The sequence below is a fragment of the Equus caballus genome, chromosome 1 (assembly GCF_041296265.1).
Source record: "Equus caballus isolate H_3958 breed thoroughbred chromosome 1, TB-T2T, whole genome shotgun sequence".
NCBI classification, from domain to species: domain Eukaryota; kingdom Metazoa; phylum Chordata; class Mammalia; order Perissodactyla; family Equidae; genus Equus; species Equus caballus.
In genome coordinates, this window is record NC_091684.1 from 133,716,689 (window position 1) to 133,726,838 (window position 10,150).

The window sequence follows — 10,150 nt, forward strand, 5'->3', positions numbered from 1 at the left end:
TATCGTTTATTTCTGCTCTAATTTTTATTATTTCCCTCCTTCTACTGACTTTGGGCTTTGTTTGTTCTTCTTTTTCTAATTCTGTTAGGTGTTGTTTGAGGTTGCTTATCTGAGATTTTTCTTGTTTTTTGAGGTGAGCCTGTATTGCAATGAATTTCCCTCTTAGGACTGATTTTGCTGCATCCCAAATGAGTTGGTATGGCATGTTTTCATTTTCATTTGTCTCCAGATAATATTTGATTTCTTCTTTAATTTCTTCAATAATCCATTGTTTGTTCAGTAGCATGTTGTTTAGTCTCCCATTTCTGCCCCTTTCCCAGCTTTATTCTTGTAGTTGATTTCTGGTTTCATAGCATTATGATCAGAAAAGATACTCAATATTATTTCAACCCTCTTGAATTTATTGATGCTTGCTTTGTTTCCCAAGATATGGTCTATTCTTGAGAATGTTCCATGTGCACTTGAGAAGAATGTGTAATCTGCTGTTTTTGGATGAAGTGTTCTCTATATATCTATTAAGTCCATCTGGTCTAATTTTTCATTTAATTCTATAATTTCCTTGTTGATTTTCTGTCTGGATGATCTATCCATTGGTGTTAATGAGGTGTTGAGGTCCCCTACTATTATTGTATTGTTGTTGATGTCTCCTTTTAGTTTTGTTAACAGTTGCTTTACAAATTTTGGTGCTTGTGTGTTGGGTGCATATATATTTATAAGTGTTATGTCATCTTGGTGGAATGTCCCTTTTATCATTATAAACTGCCCCTCTTTTCCTTTCTTTATCTGTTTTGCTTTGAAGTCTACTTTGTCTGATATAAATATGGTGACGCCTGCTTTCTTTTGTTCACTATTAGCTTAGAGTATTGTCTTCCATCCCTTCACTCTGAGTCTGTGTTTGTCTTTGGGGCTGAGGTGTGTTTCCCAGAGGCAGCATATTGTTGGGTCCTGTTCTTTGATCCATCCTGCCATTCTGTGTCTTTTGATTGGAGAGTTCAATCCATTTACATTTAGAGTGATTATTGAAATGTAGGGGCCTACCACTGCCATTTTATCACTTGTTTTCCAGTTCTCTTGCATTTCCTTTGTTTCTCATCCCATGATTTTTGGACTACTAATTCAGGTAGGTAAATTTCTATACTGGCTCTCTTCTTATTTGTAATTTGTGTTTTTATTCGTGTTATTTGTTTAGTGGTTACCAGGCGGTTTGTAAAAAACATCTCATAGATGAGATAGTCCATTTTCTGAAAAATATGGAACACTTCATGAATTTGCATGTCATCCTTGCACAGGGGCCATGGTAATCTTCTCTGTATTGTTCCAATTTTAGTATATGTGCTGCTGAAGCAAGCACAACAAGATAATTATTAAGTAATACTTAAGTAATTTTGCAATGAGGAAGGCAAGAAAAATAAAGTTAATGACAAAATATGTAATAATTTATGATTTATGTATATCTTGATTTGATTACTTATCTAAACATCACCAGCCAATCAGCAGGATATCCAAATATGTGCAAAAATAATTAATTCTGTCACCTTTACTGCTGCCAACTTTCATTCATATGAAAACCATAGCATTACACTTTTTAAAAATCTTTGATGTTATGAAGGTATGTTTTTCAAGGTAGGAGTTTAGAATATTTTTATCTAATAGTTTATTGACTTTGTTTATAATTTTAAATATTTGCACTTATACTGTGTGGGCCTCCATTTAGTACAGAGGCCTGCGTAGAGCTGCCTTCCCAGCCAGGCCAGGCTGCCTGACAGCTGAGCGGAAGTGGATGAGTTCACGTCACACTTTAATTCACTGAAGAAAGAGAACGTCAGGCAGATGAAGATGTGACTTGAACACAAACATCAGAAGGGAGCCATGGTCTTTAGAAATAATTACTTGCAATTGATCGTATGTCTCACTTATTCTTCAGTTAGTAGAGATTTTTGCCTGGCTTTGGCTTTGTCACACTGTAGGTGTGACAGACAGTGGATGTCAGTGAGAGCCACCTCTGTGCTCCTCCTTTATTGGTGTCCCTTTTGTTACCAGAGGGACAGCATCTGAGGCCTGTCCAGAAGGAATGCCTCTGTCCAGATCATCACTCCTCCAAACTCTGCTCTGGACTCCTGCTGCGGGCTGTGGGCAGGAGGAAGAGGGCTCCCAAACCGAGCAACTGTCCACCCTGCCTCATGCTCGAGGGGAGACCCCCATGCACTGAGAAGATCATAGTTTACCCTGGGCCTCTGGACTGTGAGCCCTAAGGGAAAGCACTGTCATTTACACTGTTTCTCTACTGAGAGGCATTTGCTTTGTTTCCAGGGTTTGTGTGTGTGAGTGTGTGTGTGTCCACAGATGCAGGCCCCTGCGTGCACCTCTACAATCAATGCAGCAATGAACACTCTTGTACAGGGGCCCTTAGGTGGATGCTTTTATTTCTGTGGAATAGATTCCCAGGAGTGGGATTGCTAGGTCAAAGGGCATATGTATTTTTAATTTTAATGGATTTTTCCAGATTGATTTCCTAAAAGGCTGTAATAATTTACATCTCCACCAGCAATGATTAAGAGCACACTTTTCCTCCACATGCAATAGGCATAGAAGCTCTTCTTAATTTTGCCAGCCTGAAGGGTGCAAACTAATATCTTATTACTACTTTAATTTACATCCCCCTGAATTCTAATGAATTTAAGCATCTTTCCATGTGGTTTGAAATTTTTCTTCTCTGAATTGCCTATTCATATTATTTTGTCTATTTTCCATTGAGTTGTTTATCTTATCAATTGACAAGAGCTCTTTGCATATTACAGCAATTAACCTTTGTCTGTCAGTTGCATTACAAATATTTTTTTCCAAATCTAATGACATTTCTTGCAGTATCTTTTGCCATAAAATGCTTCATATATGTGTGTGTGTATATATATAAAGGCAAAGATATCTATCTCTCTTTTTTGCTGAGGAAGATTAGCCCTGAGCTAATATCTGTGCCAATCTTCCTCCACTTTAAATGTGGGTTGCCACCACAGCATGGCTGACTAGTGGTGTAGGTCCACACACAGGATCTGGCCCATGAACCCGGGGCACTGAAGCAGAGCATGCTGAACTTAACCACTACCCTATGGAGCTGGCCCCAAAAATATCTATCTTTTTGATCTCCTAGATTTCCAACCTGTCCTAGTTTATAAGAGGCCACCTTGCCAAAATTTTTGTTGAAGTATAATATGTATATGAAATAGTGCACATATTTTTATGGATCCTTGCATTTTCAGAAGTGAACATATTCATGTAACCCAAGATCCAGATCAAGAAATGGAACATTCCCAGGGCTGGCCTGGTGGTGTAGTGGTTAAGTTCATGTGCTCTGCTTTGGTGGCCCGGGGTTCACTGGTTCAGATCCCAGGCACAAACCTATGCACCACTTATCAAGCCCTGCTGTGGCAGGAGTCTCACATATAAAGTAGAGGAAGATGGGCACAGATGTTAGCTCAGGGCCAATCTTCCTCAGCAAAAAGAAGAGGATTGGCAGCAGATGTTAGCTCAGGGCTAAGCTTCCTTAAAAAAGAAAGAAACAGAACACTCCCAGTGCCCTAGAACCTCCTTTGTGTCTCCTTCCAGTCACTACTCTCCCTAAAGATTAACCTCTACCCTGACTTCTAACATCACAGGATAGTATTTAAACTTTATTTAAATGAATGAGTCATCCATAAGTACTCTTTCGTGTCTAGCTTCTTTAACTCAACACTTTGTGAGATTCATGTAATTCATCCATTCTCATGGTTGTGCAGTATTCCTTTATGTAAATATAGCACATTTTATTTATCTGTTTTACTGATGAAGGACATTTGGGTTGCTTCCACTTTGGGGCTATTACAAACAGTGCTGCCATGAAAATTCTTGTACATTATTTTGGTGAATTTGTGTCTGCATTTCTATTGGATTTTTACCCAAGAGTGTAATTTCGGGGTCACAGTGTATGTGTATGTTCAGCTTTTGTGGACTTTGCCAGTTTTCCAAAGTGGTTGTACCAATTACACCCTCACCAGTAATTTAAGAGATGTCTAATTGCTCTATAACCATCCAACACTTGGTATCATCTGATTTCATTTTAGCCACTGAAATGCCATTTTAGGCATTGTGGTTTGTCTTTCCAGATTTTTAATGCTTTATTTTTTACATTTTAAGCCCTTAATCCATCTGGAATTTTATTTTTATATATGTTAAGATAGGAGTTCACTTTGACTCTAGTCCAGACAAATAGCTGGATGTGCCAAATTAAGTAATATGTCTTTTGCCCTGATATGTGTTGAGGCATAAATAGACATTTGCCAGGTGGAGTGGAGTGGGGGAGAGCACTGCGGGCTAATGGAGCTGCATGAGCAAAGGCACAGAGGCATGAAGCAGCACGATGTGGCTAAAAGTAAAAGTGTGGGGCAGCGAGAGGCACAGGAGGCTAGGCAGGGCCAGATCTTGCCGTTCTCACAAAAGAACACAAGCACAAGACTGCTGTTAAACGGGTACACCAAAGGAAGAAGGACCCTCTCCACTTCTGACGCGTGGCAATGTTCTTTGAAATCCTCATTTTGAAAGGTGTGATTATCAAAATGTCACTCAGGGGAGTGTTGACTGAGGCACTTATTAAGATCCATTATATATGTTATTTCATTTAATCCTCACGATGACTTCACGAGGTGGGCACCATTAACCTCGATTTACAGACGAGGGCATGCGGATCAGAGAAATCAAGTGGCTTGCCCTTGGTCACATAGCTAGTAAGTGGCAGAGCTGAGATTGGAGCCCAGGTCTGTCTCCCTCCTGAGCTCCTGTTCTTTCTTCCAGACGCACTGCTGGTACCGCCAGTAAAGGGTGAATTGAGCTTCCAGCTACTTTGCAAATAATGGAGCATGTGACGAAGCAGAGATTTATAATTATTGCTTCAGCCTCTGCCAACAGACCCTGTTGGTGGCTGTCTTCTCTTCCCCAGTCACACTGAGTGGTTGATTTCTTGGGAAACTGAGTCTCTGTCCCAGCCTCTTTAGCTGAAAGGCACATGGAGTCAGACAGGGTGGCTGCTTTGGGTCCATGGGCAAGTTTATTGGTCTGCAGAGAGCACGGAGCAGCGCCCTGGGAGAAGCAGAGTACGGCCAGAGAGACAGAGAGTGAGGTTGCCTCTGTCCTCCATCCCTTTCCCATTGGCCGTTCTAGGTTGTAGAAAGTCCAGCTGCTCTCCTTTTCCCAGCTAGGAGAGCTCTCTCTGCCTGCAGTAACCCCCCCGGGAACCTGCACTATCGTGAGCAGGTCTCTATTCCCCACAGCCAGGCAGACATGAACACACTGGCTCTCAGACACACAGGGGTGACACACAAGGTCCACACTGACAGAACAGAGCCAAACACCCACTTACAGAGAACCTGCCTCCTAGAATATGAGTGCCCAGAGAATCGATATAGCTCTAGAGTTTTCCAACTATGCTGGGTGAGTTATTCTGCAGAGGGAAGTCGCACAAATAATGAAGCAATTTCCCACCAAAGGAAAGATTTTAACTGCCAGAGATAATTGTGGAAAAGTACACTGAAATTATGAGGTGCCATTTCCCTTTATCAGATTGGCAAAGATTTAAAAGTTTGACAATACCCAGTGTTGGCAGGGATGTAAAGATATGCCATTTGGCAGAAAAAATAAATGATTACAACTTCCGGGGAAGGTCACTTAGCAACATATGTCTAAATGTTAAATGCAGCGACCCTTAAACTCTATGAATCCACTCACAGAATTTTACATATATATATATGTATACACATATATATATACACACAAAAAATACTGACTAAGGAAGTTCATTGCAGCATTTATTTATAATGCCATAAAACTGGAAACAACTGAAAAAAAAAATCTGTTAATAGAAAACTGGTGGATTAAGTTAAGGATATCCATACCATGGAATACTATTTAGCCCTTTAAAATGATGAGGTGGACCTCTATATTCTGACATGGAAAGATGTCCAGGATATATTTTTTAGTTTTTAGTCACTTAGAAAAAGAGTTCCACCACTAAAAACTTTGAAAAACCTTGATGCAATCAACCCTATGGTACAAATTGCCAGGAAGAGTTGTGACAGCCTTTTGAAATGAGGAGGAAAAGTGCCCTATGGAATGCTGGCTAGAGCACCTTTCCAGGTTATCTGATTCTATAGCAGTCTCCACCTTTCATTGTCTTTGAGTCTGTAAATTGTGGAAAACTGAAAATAATGCAACTAATTCTTGTCCATAGCAATGCAAATGAACTTTGTCCCGTGGAGGTGCAATTGATTTACCCCTCCTGTGGAAGACGGCGACTTTGTATCAACTAGCCAATTCGTTTGATTTTTCCTGATCACCAGGAGGTGTATTTGGTCTTTGCATTGTCCTTTGAACTGATTTTTAAAACATCACTGGTTCCCTCATTCATTAAGTTAAATAAAATCTTTGACGTGTTCATTTTGTATTTTTATAAGAGTTATGATTTTTCTGCTTAAAAAATTATCTTTTAACAAAGTGGAGACAAAGAAGACCCGTCAAGGAAGAGGTCTGCCCAAGGCTAGGTGCCTGTGGTTGCAGATATAGCACCAATCGCCAGCCCTCAAATTTCTTGGCTATTGTATTTTATTTATTTTATTTTTTTAAATTTATTTATTTTCGGATGTACATCATATTTCAAATTCTGTGTACACTACATCTTGTTCACCACCCGAAACTAATTATAGTCCATCCCCTCACAGGTGAGCCTCATCTCCCCTTTTCCCCTCCCCTCTCCCCCCTTCCCCTGTGGTAACCACCAATCCAATCTCCAATGCTATGTGGTTTTTTGTCGTTGTTTTTATCTTCTACTTATGATTGAGATCATATGGTATTTGACTGTCTCCCTCTGACTTATTTCACTCAGCATAATACCCTCAAGGTCCATCCATGTTGTCACAAACGGCCAGATTTCATCATTTCTTACGGCTGAGTAGTAGTCCATCGTGTATAAATACCGCATCTTCTTTATCCATTCGTCCCTTCATGGGCACCTAGGTTGCCTCCATTGGCTGTTTCACCTACATCATGAAAGAGCAAGGATTGAAATCCTTTCCAATTTGACTTGAATACTTACTCCATATAGACGTATCGTTAATTTGGAAGATGCTTTCTCACAAATATATAAACACAGAGTCACACATGCACAAACACCCTGCTGACATGGTGCACGAACTCCCACACACACGCTGAACCCATCCTCTCCCGACCACCAACCACCACCACGAATCTGAGACACAGACACTCCTCCAGCAAAGCGGCTAAAGGTTTGGGGATGGAGCGTGGCCCCTTCCTGGGGACCCTCGCTTGTGCCACGCAGGGAAAAGAGTGGCTCCCTCACTTATAACCGTGGGCCAGAGGTGCTGGGTGCTGCCATAAGGGGCTCTAGGCCCCGGAAGAAGGCAAAGTCCCCATCCTCAGAGACAGCCCAACAGGGGAAGTGGGCCGCACACTCGCGGAACAGGGCGCCGCTCAGGGCGCCACGCCTCTCAGGCCTGGGGGAATCCAGAAAGTCTCCCCGAAGGTGGTGGCCTCTGCCCTGAGGTTTGAAAACCCCAGAGCAATGACTTCCAGCCCAGGAGCTGCGCGGCGGCCGCTGGGCTGAGCCGGAGAGGAAAAACGCCAAGGCTCCAAGGGCAGACCCGTTAAGCTGATGGAGTTTTCCTTGCGCGGAAAGACAAGCCGCACGAGGTGAGGACCCGGCGCCGAGCCCCGCCCCCGGCCCTGAGCAGCGAGGCTCGCGACGCTTCTCCCCAGGGCCCGCGCGGCCCCTGCTCCGCTGCGCTGCAGTTCTTGCGGTGGGCTCGCGGCGCCCCCTGCGGGCTCCGAACCACTGTCCCGGCGGGGGGACAGGGGAGACAGGGAGGCTCCGGCGGCGGGCGGGGGTCACCCCTAGGATTCCGGCCAGGCTGTCCGGTCCTCTGTCCCCTGCGCGCCGGGGGCGCCCTTGCTGGCGGGGCTCGGTTCTGTGCACCCTCGAAGGCGGCGGATCCACGCATCTCCATCACCGGGGGATCCCGTCCCCATTCCGAGATGAGGAAACAGACTCAAAGACGAAGCTGATGCATCCACGGGCACTCACGGGAGCTCTGGGACCCTGAGGCCCATCGTCACCGGTGCTCGTCTCTCTCGTCTAGGGACCCCTTCCTCTGCCCTAGACTGCTTAGGTGAGGCCACAGACTCTATGGCTTGCAGTGCACCCTATCTACCCCTTCTCTCCAGCGTTTCTCGCAGCCAGAGGGGTCGCCTGGAGCATCCTTCCGGCAACCAGCCGGCTGGGCTGAGATGTGGAGAGGAGTGCGTGTGGAGTGGGATTGCTCCTATCTACTACCGAAGGAAAGTCGATCAACGTTCCTGGAGGGAAATCTGACAACAGCATCTGGTGTGACCTTGGACGTAGCAGTTCCACTTGTGTGACTCTGCCCTAAGGAGACAGTTAAGAAATTGCAAAGATTTTCCTATGAGAATGTTCATCCCTCATTGTTTGTAATAGCCCAAACTTGTAAACAGTTTCTCTACTGGTAGGTTAAATAAATGTAGTCTGCGCAACCATGAAAATCATGTTGGATAAAAATTTGTATTGCTATATCAAAATGTTCATTTATTAAGAAAAAAGTGACAACATATTTAATAATAAAATCCCATTTCTGTGAAGATGTGTCTATGTGCACACATTAAAAAAAAAAGTGATCAAAGATATACACCAAAAATTAACATTGATCAGTGGGATTAAGGGAGATTTTAAAAGTATTTGTACTGGGGCAGCCTGGTGGCGCAGTGGTTAAGTTCGCAGGTTCCACTTCAGCAGCCTGGGTTCGCCAGTTCAGATCCCAGGTGTGGAGATGGCACTGCTTGGCATGCCATGCTGTGGCAGGCCTCTCACATATAAAGTAAAGGAAGAGGGGCTCAGATGCTAGCTCAGGACCCATCTTCCTCAAAAAAAAAAAAAAAAAGTTCTTGTACCTTTCTGTGTTTTCTAAATGATATGCTTGGAATATGTATCATTTTTATGATTTTTTTTAAGCAAAAATGGCCTGGTGTTCATTTATCCACCCCAGGAAGGACAGAGCAGCCTAAAGAGTTGGATCAAGGAGTAGGAAAGGAGATTATTGGGGTATTTCCTTTACCCGACCCCAGGACGGCCACAGGAATCATGGTCACCAAGAGCTGCTCCTTCTGAGGAACACGACAGTGATGATAAATTTTCCAAAGTGTTGATTATAACACAGTTTGCAACATGATCCAACTGGTGGATCATACATGTGGCCACAGATCGGGAACTCTGGAAGAAAAATTGCAGCTCCGTACCTACTCAAGTTGTCATGGGTAGAGTAATGGACTGATGAGCCAGATTTTTGTTCCAGAAAGTGGACAACCATGCAGTAAGTGATGCGGTTCTTTTCTTGTACTAGTTCCGTGCAGATTGACTGGAGCGCATAGAACAGTCGCTGACATCCTCGGCTTTATTAAAGAGGCACCAGATTCATCTACTCCCAGCGGGGTGTGCAGCTCTAGGCTGTGCATGGTAAGCAGGAGAAGCCATCATGTGGATGGATTCAATTGTGATTGGGAGCAGTGGTGACAAAGTAGTCTGTGAGAGAGGAGCAAATCCTCTAGATTCTCCCAAGCAAGGAGACCACATTAAAAACTATGTCAGGCTTTTACTTTCGAAACCTGGCAATCTTCCGTTTTTTTTCGCTTGAGGAAGATTAGCCCTGAGCTAACATCTGTGCCAAACTTCCTCTAGTTTGTATGTGGGTTGCCACTACGGCATGGCTGATAAGTGGTGTAGGTCCATGCCTGGGATCAGAACCCACAAACCCAGGCTGCCAAAGTGGAGCCTGCAAACTTAACCACTACACCACTGGCCAGCGCCCAAAATTAACTTTTTAATATAACCTTAACTAAAGATATGTAGATTTTTTTTTGGTGTGAAAATAAAATCTAGTTTTAGACTATTTCCCCAGTGAAGTAGTACCTGCTTTTTATTTAAAAAGTTATTCTTTACTGTAAATAGTGCCAAAAACTAAGAAAAACGTAATTTCAATATCCAGGCTGACTTGCTTAAAGAAATCTGTTTGCAATAAATTATAATGAACTGTAATGTTCC

At 43.2% G+C, this 10,150-nt stretch overlaps 1 non-coding gene across 1 annotated transcript; it reads right to left on the reverse strand.

Moving 5' to 3' along the window:
• Window positions 1-1,244: 1,244 nt before the first annotated feature.
• LOC111769839 (U6 spliceosomal RNA) lies at window positions 1,245-1,351 on the reverse strand. The gene has a single exon (XR_002802651.1). It is a non-coding gene; the product is annotated as a U6 spliceosomal RNA (small nuclear RNA).
• Between the last annotated feature and the right edge of the window lie 8,799 nt (window positions 1,352-10,150).